The sequence below is a fragment of the Myzus persicae genome, unplaced genomic scaffold, assembly GCF_001856785.1.
Source record: "Myzus persicae strain clone G006 unplaced genomic scaffold, MPER_G0061.0, whole genome shotgun sequence".
Taxonomy (NCBI): domain Eukaryota; kingdom Metazoa; phylum Arthropoda; class Insecta; order Hemiptera; family Aphididae; genus Myzus; species Myzus persicae.
The window spans coordinates 11,578-26,491 of record NW_019104081.1 but is presented as its reverse complement, the minus strand read 5'-3'; positions in this window follow the sequence as shown (position 1 = coordinate 26,491).

Below are 14,914 nucleotides of genomic sequence, written 5' to 3'. Positions count from 1 at the left end.
CCCCCCCCCCCGAAAAAAAATCCTGGCTACGCCACTGGTATGTATAGTAATTTGAACACTGGCATATTATTTAAAATAGAAATGTTAGTAATAATTAGTCCAAATGAATTTCAATGTTCATGTTTATACTAATTTTTATCAAACGATTAACAATTTTGTGCAGTTATTTCTATATGTTATATTATAAGGTATTTTGGTTAATATTTTGGAAAATAAGTTCATAAGAATACTTCACCAAATATTATGTTTAGTTAGGCATGATATAACATAATACAGTATAACACAATAATATTTAAAATATTTAAACAAAGAGATTACACCGAGATAGTGAATGATTTTATTCTGGTTAAAATAATATTAGCTTTTTAAAAACAATATAAATATTTAATGAAATGATTTGAGAGAAATTTTGAAACACAAGTTTAAAACCATTTATGTGAACAAAAATATTAGGTAGTTAATGTATTTTCTTTTATTTATTTATAATATTTACTGTAAGTCAACTGTCGAGATGTAATGGTAGACCATAGAGAAAATACATACATTAAATGTTTTTTTTGAAAGAAATTAACATTTTGTTATAATATTTTAAATAATAACTTTAGACTGTTTAGAGGATAAGAAATTTTACTCCCAAGTTTTGAAGGTTAGTGTTCCGAGGAAATAATCACGACCTCACCTATATTATATACCAACTTTTTTTTAAACTGCCGTGGAATAGGCGAAAAAACTCATCACAATATTCACAATGTTATAACGTTTCAAATGTTTGCAATTACAGTTATTACAATATACCTACTATATAGGATAATAATATGCAAGAAGAAAATTTCCAAGGTGGAACTTGAACCTTCTTATTAGGTTTCTTGTTGCTTGATCCACCCTTGTTTACATGGTAATTCTTGTCAAACACTGATGTCTGATAATCAACGTTTAACTATACATGATTAGGGCGCGAATGAAAAAAATCTTATGATTAACCAAAAAATGTGTATTTATGACTTAAAAAAAAAAAAATCAGCCGTTATAAATTAATAATCTAAAAACGTGAAAAATGCCTATATGTTTTTTAAAAATTATAACATAAACAATTTATTAATTTTCTAAATGAATTATTACAATTTATAAACATATATATTATACAACTTATAATCAAACATTATAATAGCATGATATAAGTTTGAACTTAAAAATTGGTTTATAGAAAGTAAATATAACAATGAAGAAATAATAAGCTCATTATTTTTTTTTGAATTAGTAGTAGACAATTTTTTTAAAAATTGTTAGAAATTATGAAAATTAAGTTAAAATATAGACAAATGCAAATTAAAAATATATTATTTAGGCTCGTTTTTGAAACAAATATTCAGCTCGGAAAGCATCATTGTTTAGGATGTTCAACAACAAAACACAAGTCATCAACACTTGGGCTTTACGAATGATCATTAATATTGTACTGTAATAATGTTTTTTTTTATTCAAAGCATTACTCGCAAAGTATATTGTTGGTAAAAATTAATAAGCTTAGTAAATGGCCAGAAAGGAAAAAAGTGATAAGGTCTTGGTATCCTGTCTGATGTTTTTTATATTGTCGATAATTCTTGTACTCCTTTTTTTATAATAATAAGTAATAACATACTAATTTTTAAAATGTATAATTCAATACATGTCAGTTGGCATTTTTTGTGGCTTTAAATAATATTCTGTCGGTACTGTAATATACAACTGAACTATTTAATCAATGTCCTTTATACATTACTATTATAAAATATTCAAAATATTAGTATTTGAATCAATTAACAGGCTTAGATTTTCTTAATAAACGTATAAAGTAACAAAATTAATGGAACCATCTAGTACAGGAACATAATTGCAGTCAAACTCGGCAATTATGAGTAGTTACATGGTACGAGTTACTTGCCCTAAAATCAATGGCAATAATGATAAAATTATAGCTATTTGCTTTTAAATATGTAAATCAATATTTCTCACAGAGCCCACTGGTATCTTTATACCTTTATGCCCTCATGAATAATATTTTTTTCGTCTCACGTGGTATTAAAAATACTTGGCATCGCATTGCACATTCACGCCTTTATTATAATGGTATGCGGGACTCGGTAATTTCACTGAACATCGAATAGAAAACCATCACCATCATTCGTATTCGATTAGGAAGAGAAAAAAAACTAATATCAGCGACTGCTATTGCTTTTTGGCTATCGATTTTGTGTTTATCGAGAGAGTATGGCAATATGTACAAATCTACTCTTGGCGGAACGTTCTAAAAATTAAACCATTAGCTAATGAGATAATGGAATCCGTTCTCTTAAGTATTATACGCGTTCAAGTGACATGCTACCAAGGCCGAATGTTATATTGACGAAATCCAAGGAACAGTCTGACGCACCAATGTGATTAATCTCAGTTACGCACTCCATATTTTACTTGAAAATGAGACCATCAGAATATGTAGACTACTCGGAGTACATAATAATATGTATATGTTGTTTAAACCATTTTACACATTAAAGAGGTAGGTACTTTTCAATCAGTTTGATTACTTTCTCGTTATAACATAATCTTGGCATATCAAAAGCTATATTTACTATTTAGTGACGTAGGTATCTACGGATTTTTCTCATTGATTTAAAACGTAAGTACTAATTAAAAATGATTTATTAAGAAGCAGCCAATTTAGATTTTTAAAACTATGGTAGGTTTTAATGCGATAGAGTTCACCTGCATTGCGCACCATTTTCGGTACATTTACGGCAAACATATGAATTATTGAACACCGTTTTCACGAAATCCATTTGATTTGTTTTACAATAACATGCGTAAATCCCTGGTTGATTTTTTTTTACCGCACGTCGTGGACTTAACTTTTACGATGATAAACATTTCCAAATATTATTTTGATTAACACCGTTTATATCGTCTTATCCGTTTCTTTCGAAGTATTTAGCATTCGGTTGAAACATTTACTCGCATTGCAGTGTCAATCAAGACTGAAAAAATCAAAAACCCCACAACACGTAAGTTTTCTTAAAGTTTCAAAATTCTAAAAACTATCTTTTTGAAACAATCAATTATTAAAATGAAATATGTACATGTTGTTGAGAGATAGCTCTTATATTAACTCGCGCAGTATGTATGCGACCACTATCACAGAGTAATGCCTATTGTCTCTCAAACTTGTTATTAATTAAATTGGTATAACTGTGGTAATCCGTGTGCTATACAATGATCTAAATAATTTTCTTTTGTTACTCGCTGGGCAAGGTTTAGCTCGCAAAACTCCACCACTTGTATTCCAAAATAATGGGCCTTGCGCTCTCGTTTTCAATGATATCTTCAGGCATTCCACTTTCGTAATTAATGTAACGTTTATACATCCGCACAAAAACGACGGTCCCTTTGTCGCAGTTTTTACTTGACAGGGACTTTGTTTCATTCCAATTACGTAAAATGTCAAGATATTTTGTAATTCTGAAGTGTTAAATAAATCATTTGTAATATTTTACATTTTCATTCACTTTCATGATATGTCCGAAAAAATATAATACGTTGCAATACTTAATATTGCACATCAATAATACAAACTTTGAACACACCTGGTTGATTAATTTTTTTTTAATGTGTTTAAACAAGTAGAGGCAAACTTTTATTGGACTTTTTTTTTTAATGTATGTAAAAACAATACGTACGTTCGTGAAGTCTATCCTATATGATCTCTTCATACAGAGTAAAAATCAAACACTGGACCAACTTTGATCTCATGGCCGGGTGACCTGGCATCCATTTTGTACTAGAGTTTTAAGATAAGAACTTACAAGTAAGCTGATGAAATTCCTAAACTGATTTTTTATAATAATATAATAGTATTAGATACTACGATTTATACTTTACAGAGTTACGGCTTTTATCCAGAACGAGGGCTGTAACTGTTATTGGTTTAACGCCGTAATGTTGGTTTTTATTTTTGAAGTTAGTTATGTATGTGCCCACGTTTATGGTTGGTCGTTGGATAGAGTACAAGGAAATCTTCAAAAAGTTCATGAAGTGACGTTTGAGAGTAGAACCAGGGTTTTCTGAAACGCGTCGAACTATAAACATGTTATTTTATGTCTTACTCTTTTCACAAAAAAAAAAAATGCAGATAAATATCAATCGTACAACTTACAGGTGTGCTAAATAAAATCAGGTTTGTTATAATTCAACAAAAAAATGTAATCCTATTTTAATAATTTCATTAATTATTACACTATAGGTATTAAATCATACTTTACAACTCAAATACCCAAATATTTATACCCATACTCAAAATTGTTTTCATAAGTATAAGACGGATATAAGATTAGGTATTTGATTATTTTTACAATTTACGATAACACATAATTATTGTACATTATTCATTACATTTCATTGTACAATTAAATCTTTAATTTTGGGTTGTAAGACTTGACATTTTAAGACATACATACCTACTTCATTTCAAAACTTGTAATATTATAGTTATTATATCCCATTATTGAGAAAAATTTAAAGGTTCTTAAAAGTATTCATATATCAATTATATCACTTGTAATTAATTTAATTTTAACAATTTACTTAGTTTATTAATACATAATATTATAAATAAAGAATAAAAATAAATTCGTATGAGGTATATTATTTAATTAACTTCAAGTCTAAATTAAAATAGCGTCGTCTTGAATGCAAAAAATATGGTAATTTGTATTTTTTAAAGATAGAGCCTTTTGTTACTTACTGATAGTTGTTAAGCTATTTTTACACTGAATTGTAAAATGCGTAATATGTATATAATTTATGCATTGAAAGGGCCCCCTTATGGGGAGCCACCATTTTGATTCCATTAGCTATATTTTCATTAAAATCATATTAAAGTTATCAGTAATAATAAAATATTTAATCTATAAATTATGGTTTCTGAAGAATAATGAAAATGGAATCAATATGGCCATGGACCATAGTATGTCTGATAGTTAGACAAGTTTTTTGTTCGTGAGCTTCCTGATTAGTTTTGTGTATTTTTATTTGTGATATTGTTTATACCTACTACTTGTACATTAGTATCGGATCCAAGGCTGTTCAATGAGAGGGGAGGATTTTCAAAATATCTATTTTGTATGGTATTTCAGTATTTAATATATTATAGTTTTGAAGGATTTGTGATATAAGAAATTTTATTGCCGGCAAACATAGCTAGCTTATAATAATATTGCAACCATATGAACAATTATAGAATATAAGAATTACTTAAAAAATAAGGCCCAAAGGGATCATCTTATCCCCCCCCCCTATTTCCACCACTGTTGTTTAATCGCATTACTGAGTAATATGCGCCTTGAAGTTAAAAAATAATTGTATTAACTCTTTTCATTTTGAAGTAAAATCAATATAGCTTCTTAGTTCTAAACTACCTATTCAATAAAATATATCTTATATTCGCCATTATAGAGGTGGCTGTACAAATAAAAAAAAATGTGTCAAAGATGTGGTAGATACGAAGGAATAATATAATATTAATAATATGTTGATAAAGGTAATGTTTAGTATGCGTATGGCAGTTCCAGTTTTTTGATATTTTCCTCATAAGTTTTTTCGTAGAAACACTTAGTATTAAATGGAAATATAATACATATCACTCAATTTCATATGATTGACATTTAATTATTTTTTTTTACAGTGTTTTCATTGGCGCAAATCATCATAGATATTCTTTTATTTTTGTATTTATTTATTTTACACATTTTAAACAACGATTTGACGACAAATGTAGTACTTAATAACAATTATTAAAGTCGTATACATTAATGTATATGTCTTTGATTAGTTAAAATCACAAACAGTTTTTAAAATACGGAATAACAAAAAAAAATCTAATTGGTTAAAGAAAATCAAAAATAATATAGCCACCCGATTTGCACTTTAAATGTTTAGCAAACATTCTATTTAGTAAAATTTAAAATATAATCCGTATGAGGTTTAACGACCTATATTATATATTATTATTATATATTTTTATATAATAATAGGTGGCACATACCAACCATTAAATTCTCATTCGACCACAGAAAATTGCGAATTAGATTCAGAATAATTTGTTTATAATAATAACTATAGTACCCATCAATTAATCATTTTTTCATAGCTATACCTACCTAAGCTATAGAACTTCAGATTATTGCTTAATGAGTTATGAGCATCAGATATTATTTAAAAATACTTTTGATAAGAAATTAATTAATGCTCAATAATTTGTCTTCATTATTGGTACGTCGTTAGCTATTTGTCATATACAGCAAAAGCCGCTTATTAAGAACACGGATAATTGGTACAATCGTATTATTAAAACAAAATGTTCCGGGACGGACCGGCTGTAGATGTATTAGAACATTGAAAATAAATCGAATTATTGAAGCATAAATCTAAAAATGTCTAAACCCCAAGATTTAAGTTCGATACAGAAGTGGAAGTTATTGAAGTCATACGATGTGCTTCTAAAAATTAGCTTACGTGGTCTATCGTGAACCCAATCGATCTCTCAGATGAAGTGTATGTCGATTGGATTGATGCGGACTCACACCTCGATGAGGCAGAGGTTCAAACTGAAGAAGAGATTTGTAATGCGGTATTGAATATTCAAAAAATTGAACAGGCGAATACTGATGATGAAGAAGTAAACAGCGAGGCACCATTGGCACCCCCATTAAACAAGGAAATTGCAGAAGCTCTTAGTGTTCTCAGGAGAGCAGTCCAGTATCATGCGGATGAAATAGGTTTTGAGCAGCATTACTCTTTCGAAAATATGGTCATCGAGTTACTTGACGCAAAAAAAAAACTTCTATAGATACATATTTTAAATAATGCAGTAAAATACATTTGTACGTAAACTTTTTTAAACTATACAATATTACATGGTTAAATATACATTATACATACATATATTTTTTTACTTTTTTTCATTTTTTTTGCATAGTACAAATCAAACCGATCGTTTATTAATAACAATCGGTTAACTGACACATTTCACCTTGATCCCAAAGTGTTTCTAATAAGCGGCTTCTACTGTATATAATATATTAAGTTCTCGTTTTAAAAATTGTATCTTATAAATTGATACCTTTTATAATATTGATCACTATAATTTTTTAATTTAAACTCTTAAGTTGAAAAAAAAATAATAGGTACGTTGTAACTTATATTATGTACCTAGGCATAGTGTTACTTTATATAGGTATTATTATCGTTGTACATTACAGTACAAGTATATTTCCTCTCGCTGTACGTTGATGCAATATTGATAATTAATATAAAATAAACACCCAAATTACGTTTAAATATTAAATATAGTAATTATATGATTTGATTTTTTTAGAAACTATGTATATGATTTAAAATGTGTACATAGGTGCATAAGTGCATCGCAGTGAATGTTATTGAATGTGTATACTATTTTTTCCTGAATTAATAATTTAAAGTGCTTTTATTGCAAAAATATTGTCCAATATAATTTAACTTTGAACCTTAAACCTTAATATATATCTATATCTATATCTACACTACTATATAAAATGAAGTCGCTTTTTTTTTGTTCTTGATAAACTCCAAAACTACTTATTCAACTGCCTTGCAATTTTTTTTAAATTAAAGAGGACATCACAGAGAAGGTTTAAGGCAAAAATTTAGTCCAATTAAGTTAATAAATAATTAGTTATTATTATTATTTAAAATAAATGTGTAAATTGTATACCTATACTTTTTTAGTAAGAAATAGTCGCTGGCTGAAAATAAATAACAATCAAACTCGACAACCACATATATAGGTATAGATTTCCGTATTTATTTTAACTTCGTCGTACCCACGCTGATATTATTTTCGTTGTATTCGCTGTGTAATAGTTTTCTATCGTTTTTGGTAGAACACGTCTTTTCTCGATTTTGATTGTTATTTTATTAACTAGCTGATGAAGTCAGCTCGTCTTTGAATAGATCCTACTTATGGCCTTATATAAAAATATTAAAACTTATAACTAATATAAGAGTGCTATGTACAGATCAAGATAATATACATTTTGTCAAAGATTTACTTTTAATAGGCAAAGACGAATTTCAAGCAACGAATGATAAAATAATTATTAAAAGTTGCTGTAGTTCAGTACCCACTATAACAAAATTGATTCAAAACGTGTACCCGAACATTCAAAATATGTCTTCTAAATCATTGAAATAGTTTCAAGAAAGGGTTATTTTGTCAATAACAAATGAGCAAGTCGACAAATTAAATGATTTGATTCTATTTATAGGTTTAACGCTCAATCACAAATGTACAATTCAGTTGATACAGTTTTAGAAAAAGAGGATTCAGTCCATTTCCCAACTGAATTTCTTAACTCTTTAACGCCTTTTGGAGTCCCACCACTACACTGATTTTAAAAATAGGGGCACCTATTATTTTAATGAGAAATTTGAGCCCACCCACACTTTGCAACGGTACAAGACTACAAATCAAAAAATTGAGAAGTTTATTACTCGAATGCATAATATTAACAGGCTGTGGTAATGGAAAAACTGTTTTAATACCTAGAATACAAATTATACCCTCAGATTTACCTTTTAAGTTTAAACGTAGTCAATTTCCCGTTAAATTAGCATTTGCAATGGCTATAAATAAAGCGCTGCAGGGACAAACACTTAACGTTGCTGGAATTAACCTAAGCGTTCAATGTTTTTCTCACGGTCAACTATACGTCGCCCTGTCACGTGTGACATCCAAATTTAATTTGTATATGTTTGCCCCCGTCCAGAACAAGTTGATAACGTTGTTTACAAAGATATTTTTTAAGTCTATAATTATCAAAATACTGGCATAATTCATATCTTTTGTTCCATCCATAGTTATACCTACAAAATGTACATACACCATTTACATACAATGTGCATATACATTTACCACTACATACAAAATAATTTTTTTTAAACATTAATACATTATGAAGAATCCGCGGTGGTGACGCTAAATTGATATGGCTACATTACCACGAAAGTGGTCAAAAATAAAAAAAATTAACATCCAGAAAATAAATAGCAATTTAATATCTGAGAAATCTTGCAATAGCGAAGCATTGCCGGGTCAGCTAATATTATATATAAACAAAATTATTAATTTCGACATTTCCTTAAATTGGTTAAAAATAAGTTTTCGGTTTAAAAAAACGTGAAACAAAATCGTTTTAGATGAATACTTTTTTATATTGGTGCCCAAAGTGTATGCCCCGGTACTTTGGAGAGCCATGACGTTCTTAAAGGGAATCCGAAAAGTATTATGCGGTTTTAAGATAAATCAGCAACCTAAAATACGGCTTCCTTATTATTAGTCTTGAAACTACAGCCTGGGACAACTAAGTTTAAAAAAACTAAATAGAAAAAGTTTTTAACTACTGAGTTAATAGAAATCAAAATTTACTAGTTCAGTTAAAAGTTATATAATGGAGCTTAAGCCTATTTTTTTAATAACTATAGTTGATATTATTATTTATTTATTCAATATTAAAATTTGTTTTAGATTCAACTGAGTAAAGCAATCATCATGTTTTTTTATTTAAAAGAATCATAACTATTTAAATGATTTGATAGTTTTACCAAAGTGCAGGTTTTTTTTACTAGCATTTATTTTATAAAGGCTTAGTGAAAAATTAAATTGCATTACGTATTCAAATTGCTCTGACATTATTTAATCCTGTTGATAGTTAAGAAAATCGTATTTTAAATTGTTTTAAATTGCAGAAAATTTGATTTGCAGATTATGTGAAGGATTACAGAAAAAGATAATGATTTCTGTTTACAACAAAATTGATTTGGTTTAGGTATTTTGTTTGAATAAAAAATAACTCTTACAGATTTGAAAATGTAAGAAATTATATATTTAAGTATATTAATATTTGATTGTAAGATAATATAAATATGACTATATACAACATTTTATTATTTAAGATTTGCAATTTGCAATTTACGATGAACCGAATAACTAAAATAGTTAAAATTTATCACAAATTGTTGGCCAACATTACAGGAGTTCAAATATTAAATTACAGCTAATTTGTTAAAATTATAATGACGATTTTTAGAATAGAGTTTTTAACTTTGAATATTAAGACTTGACCTTTAAATAAAATGTTACTCATGTATTCATTATACGGTCTCTATTTCCTGGTCTGTGTTTTTTTTTTAAAGAACATTGTTTTTGTTCGTACTACTTTTTGTATAATGGAATACACAGATGACCTTATAATGGACATTATTAGTTATATAATCATTTTTTTCTAAATAGAAAAACGAATCTGTTTATTTTAAATTTATTACAGTAGTATAAATAAATTTATAATAATTCTAAACATTATTTGGTTTCGATTAACCGACCTTTACTTCACGTTGAATCTTATTAATAAATTATATTATAGTTGAACCAAATTACACTTTATAGCAATTAAAATCCTATAGAACGCAAACGATGAATCATACTACGTGTTCTTAAATTATTTCGAACATTTAACACCTAACTTTTTTAATTTAATTTTAGGGTCATGTGAGTACATACAAAAGGAAGTATCAAAAGAAATTCCAGTTTGACGTTTGGCGTTGTATAATTTACTTTTATACTGAATGATGTCGATCAATCAACATACAACCATTTAGGCAATATACATTATACTACTATATAATATTATTGAACACATAGTATTTCAAATATTTAGAAAACAAAACAAACATGGCAATGTAATACCAACCCCTAAAATAAAAATAAAATGCAATAGGTCATTGTTTTGAGAGTATCGTGAGAATAGGTTATACGTTTTCAATGTTTGTTTCATATAATAATATAGAATATTAACAAACAATTATAGATTTTAAAATTAGTAATTTTATTCATTTTAATTTGTGACCAAACTATGCAAAATTGGAATTTTAAAACAAAATTAAGCGTAAGTTAAGAACCAATACAACACTTGATCACAGATCAATTGAAATCCAACTAGTATAGTAGGAACAAGTACATTAGTTAACTAGTTGGCTGTTATAGTATTGTTTATACCTTACGCTTTCTTAACTCGTTTGATAATAATAGCAGCTGTAAATGACAAACAATTAGCATATAAAAATTAGCATGTAACAAAAGTTTAAAATTAAAACTAAGTATTTATCTAATACAAAACGACTTGTGAGAGCGTCAAGGGTAATATGTCTATTTTACTTAAATGTATATTTACTTTTATGATTAGACAATAATCAAAATCCTGGTAATAATGCATTTGAATGAACTGTGGTTTTGATATACTAAATACACAGAAAAAGGGATTTATGGTACAGTGGGGGGATAAAACCCATTATCTTCCCTATGGACACACCACTGACCTATATAATATAAAATGTATCTATTTTCAATAATATTTTATTACGCATCTAATTTCCAAGAAAATATTCACAATTTCACTTGTTATACGTATCGAAGTGCATTCCCTTTATGTTCTTTAATACCATTGAATAAGTACAAAATACTACTACTTACATTTATTTATTTAATACGAAATAATTTAGAAACACCGAAGAGTTGTGGTTATTTATATACTGGTTTTGTGAATTTTGCTGTAGGGGATATTAAATAATTAATGATGGATAAAAATATGATAGTGAATAATAAACTATATGTACCTATATAGCTGATGCATAACAATTATGTAAATTATATGAATTTGTACCTTATATATAATTACGATGTTGCCAATTTTACACATTAATTTTTAAGAAAACTGAGTTACTTAACAAATTTAACAATGAGAATATAATTTAAACCTTATAAGATTTAAATTATAATTTTGCGTTAACATTTTTAATAGTTGTCAGACAATGTGGAGTAGAGGTGCCTTATAATTAGTTTTTATAACAAAATAACGTTGTGAATATTTACCTACCTACTTTCAGTTATTCAGATTGATATTTCAACAAAGGATTCAAGATTTTTTGAATACATTTTTTTTTGTCAATCAGCTACCATAAAAATGATGTCGACTTTTAATGATATAAGTATATAAATATAATAATGCTAAAGTCACTGTGTTATATTTTTTCTTTTTAATTTGGTATTTCTGCACAGTATATCTGTATTATATGCATATTTGTTTCGTTTATACTGATCTGTGTCCAAAAACAATACATAATATTATATATATCGATAGTAAATGTACAATAAAATAAAATAGATTTATCAATCGATTTAAATTTAACAATACAAAAAGTCTAATACAAAAAGAAATTGTGTGATTCTAAAAGTGAAAAGATATGGGTTCTCATTAATCGAGAAATAACAGGAGGGCAGAGGAAGAAGTTAGCCGAAGAAAAAAGGAAATACAATGGGGAATTGTATTTGGCCAATCGATTAAGGACTTTGAAATTGGCCTGGGTCAACAGGGAGGTTAAGTCAATTGAATAAAAAAAAGCTAAGCTAGAAAGTAGCAGTTAGCGGTTTGTCTACGATCGGCATTCGGCAAGACGATCAATTTTTAATAACTGGCGAATGTGGGTATAATACTCAGATAGACATAAGATATTAAATAGGTAGAAAGCTGAAAAAAATGTGCTTAGAGTTTTTATATCATAGATATATTTATTGATACAACGTTGACGTGTCGATTGTAATAATATGTTATTTGAAATTATTAATTGTTGGACATCTTCATTCAGTATTGATTTGTACTATTGGTAAGATTTGTTATGTTTTCTCATAATATTCGTAATAAAAAAAATGGTGTATGGTAACAAAATGATTACAATTTCTAATACATCAGGAGTAAAATAATAGCAACAAATGGCTGTACATGTTTTTGTCAGGTTTTTCTTAGTGAGGTGCGGTTGAACTCTCAATCTGAAGAAACGCTTTGGGTGTACGTACCGGCCGGCGTTGCTCCCGGACCACCCGGGATTTTTGGCAACAAAATCCTTGCCATACATACAATACGTATTCTAAAACTAACCGTCCCCTCTAAAACAGCTAATGGGGTCATAGTTTCTGGGGTATTGTTCAATGAAAACATAATTTAATTTTTACTGATTCAAATATTGACAATTGTACTACTAATTTGTAATAAAAATTGCAATATATTTTTTTTTACATAATTAGCAAGTATCTCAGTTATAACTAAAAATGAAGATATTAAATTTCGACTTATAAAATATTTACTACACATAATAATTAATAACGACATCCGACTACAAACAATAGATGACTTTTTCTTCCTTGTTCTTTGTTTTAGTAGTTAAACTTAGGTTAATGGGCATTATTTACTTTTTTATCGAACTTTGAAAATTCAGATTCTGAGTATTAATTTTAATTATGTTATGTTGTTGTAATTATTCATATTCTGAGGTAATTTTTACACCAACATCACAATTTAAGTACCTCGCGGTTGCCTTATTTTAGAATGCATAATTGATAAAACCTATTGAATACTCAAGGAAAAATATATAAATATTGTCTTTTAAATAAATCTCCTGGAAAGACGCTGTGTGTAAGAAATTATTTAATCTAAATAGTAAATTGGTAAATGATAACGTGTAATGGAATGGCTGAAAAGTAATTAATGAGTTCTTCGTGCATGGAGACATATTTTAATCAGCGTTATAATAGAGTATTTCACACGATAATAAAGGCATATCATATTATCTTGTACCAATCAAGCATATTATAACCAAAAATATAAATATAATTTATTTATTTTTTTATTATCTATTGTTTCAATAATTGTATTAAATGAATAATATTTGTAAAACTTTTCAGTAATAAAATAAGTAATCATGGACTGATATCTGATATTGAGATCGACCGAGACCACAGTTAACTTAATTATTTTTAAATTATAATATTATGATGGTTTTATAACGCACACCATTTAAAGAATCATTCATGCTAAGTTTACACGTTTTGTTAATTTAAATTAAATTTCACATATGTAATATGTATACGTCTAAAACAGAAAAAGTGTATTTTTATTTGCTATTTTAATAAATCATTATATTTTGTTATAAACAGAACTCAAATTTTAATCGAAGAATATATTGTATACTGTGAAACGTTCAATAGTGGACGTTTTCTTGGGAACCAATTACAAGATTTCCATAATCTGAACTCTCTGAATAATGGACACAATTTCACAGTAAAAGTGTCCAGTATTTAGAGATTTCACTGTTTAAGCATTGTATTACCTTAAACGTTAGAACACTTGAGTTGTTGCATCTAATATTTAATGCAAGTGTTGCATTTGGATGTACCTTATTATTTATAAATAGGTATTGTACCTGTGTTAAATATTTCACTAGCAGGCATAATCCACCTTAGATAAAAATTGTTCTTTTTTTATGGATTCAATTAAACTTTTAAGGCAGCTTATTATGCATATTATGGACTAAATTATAATATAGATTGAATTTTGATGCAATTAAAATTCTGGTTTTCAAAACCATACATTTTTGTCGAAAAATCAATGGGAAATAAACCAAGGACCAATTTTTACTAACCATCATGCATTATTTGTTCAGCCCAAAGCCGCACGTAATGTATTTACGCACCTACATCGATTATAATAATATATTCAAATACTACAACAATTGATTAAGTTATCGTTATGCCAACCGTTCAGTCAATTATTATTGTTTTGTTAACTGTGCAGGTTTAGTTTATTTATTGTAATTTTGAAGTACACTAGAAATCAAAAATATTGTAAATAATTTGTATTCAGTGTTTTGTTGATAATGACGTTTACACAGTGCATGTAACTACCTAGTACCTACTCAGGTACTTGCGTTTAAAAAGTAAACTTTTACTACGATTGTTTCA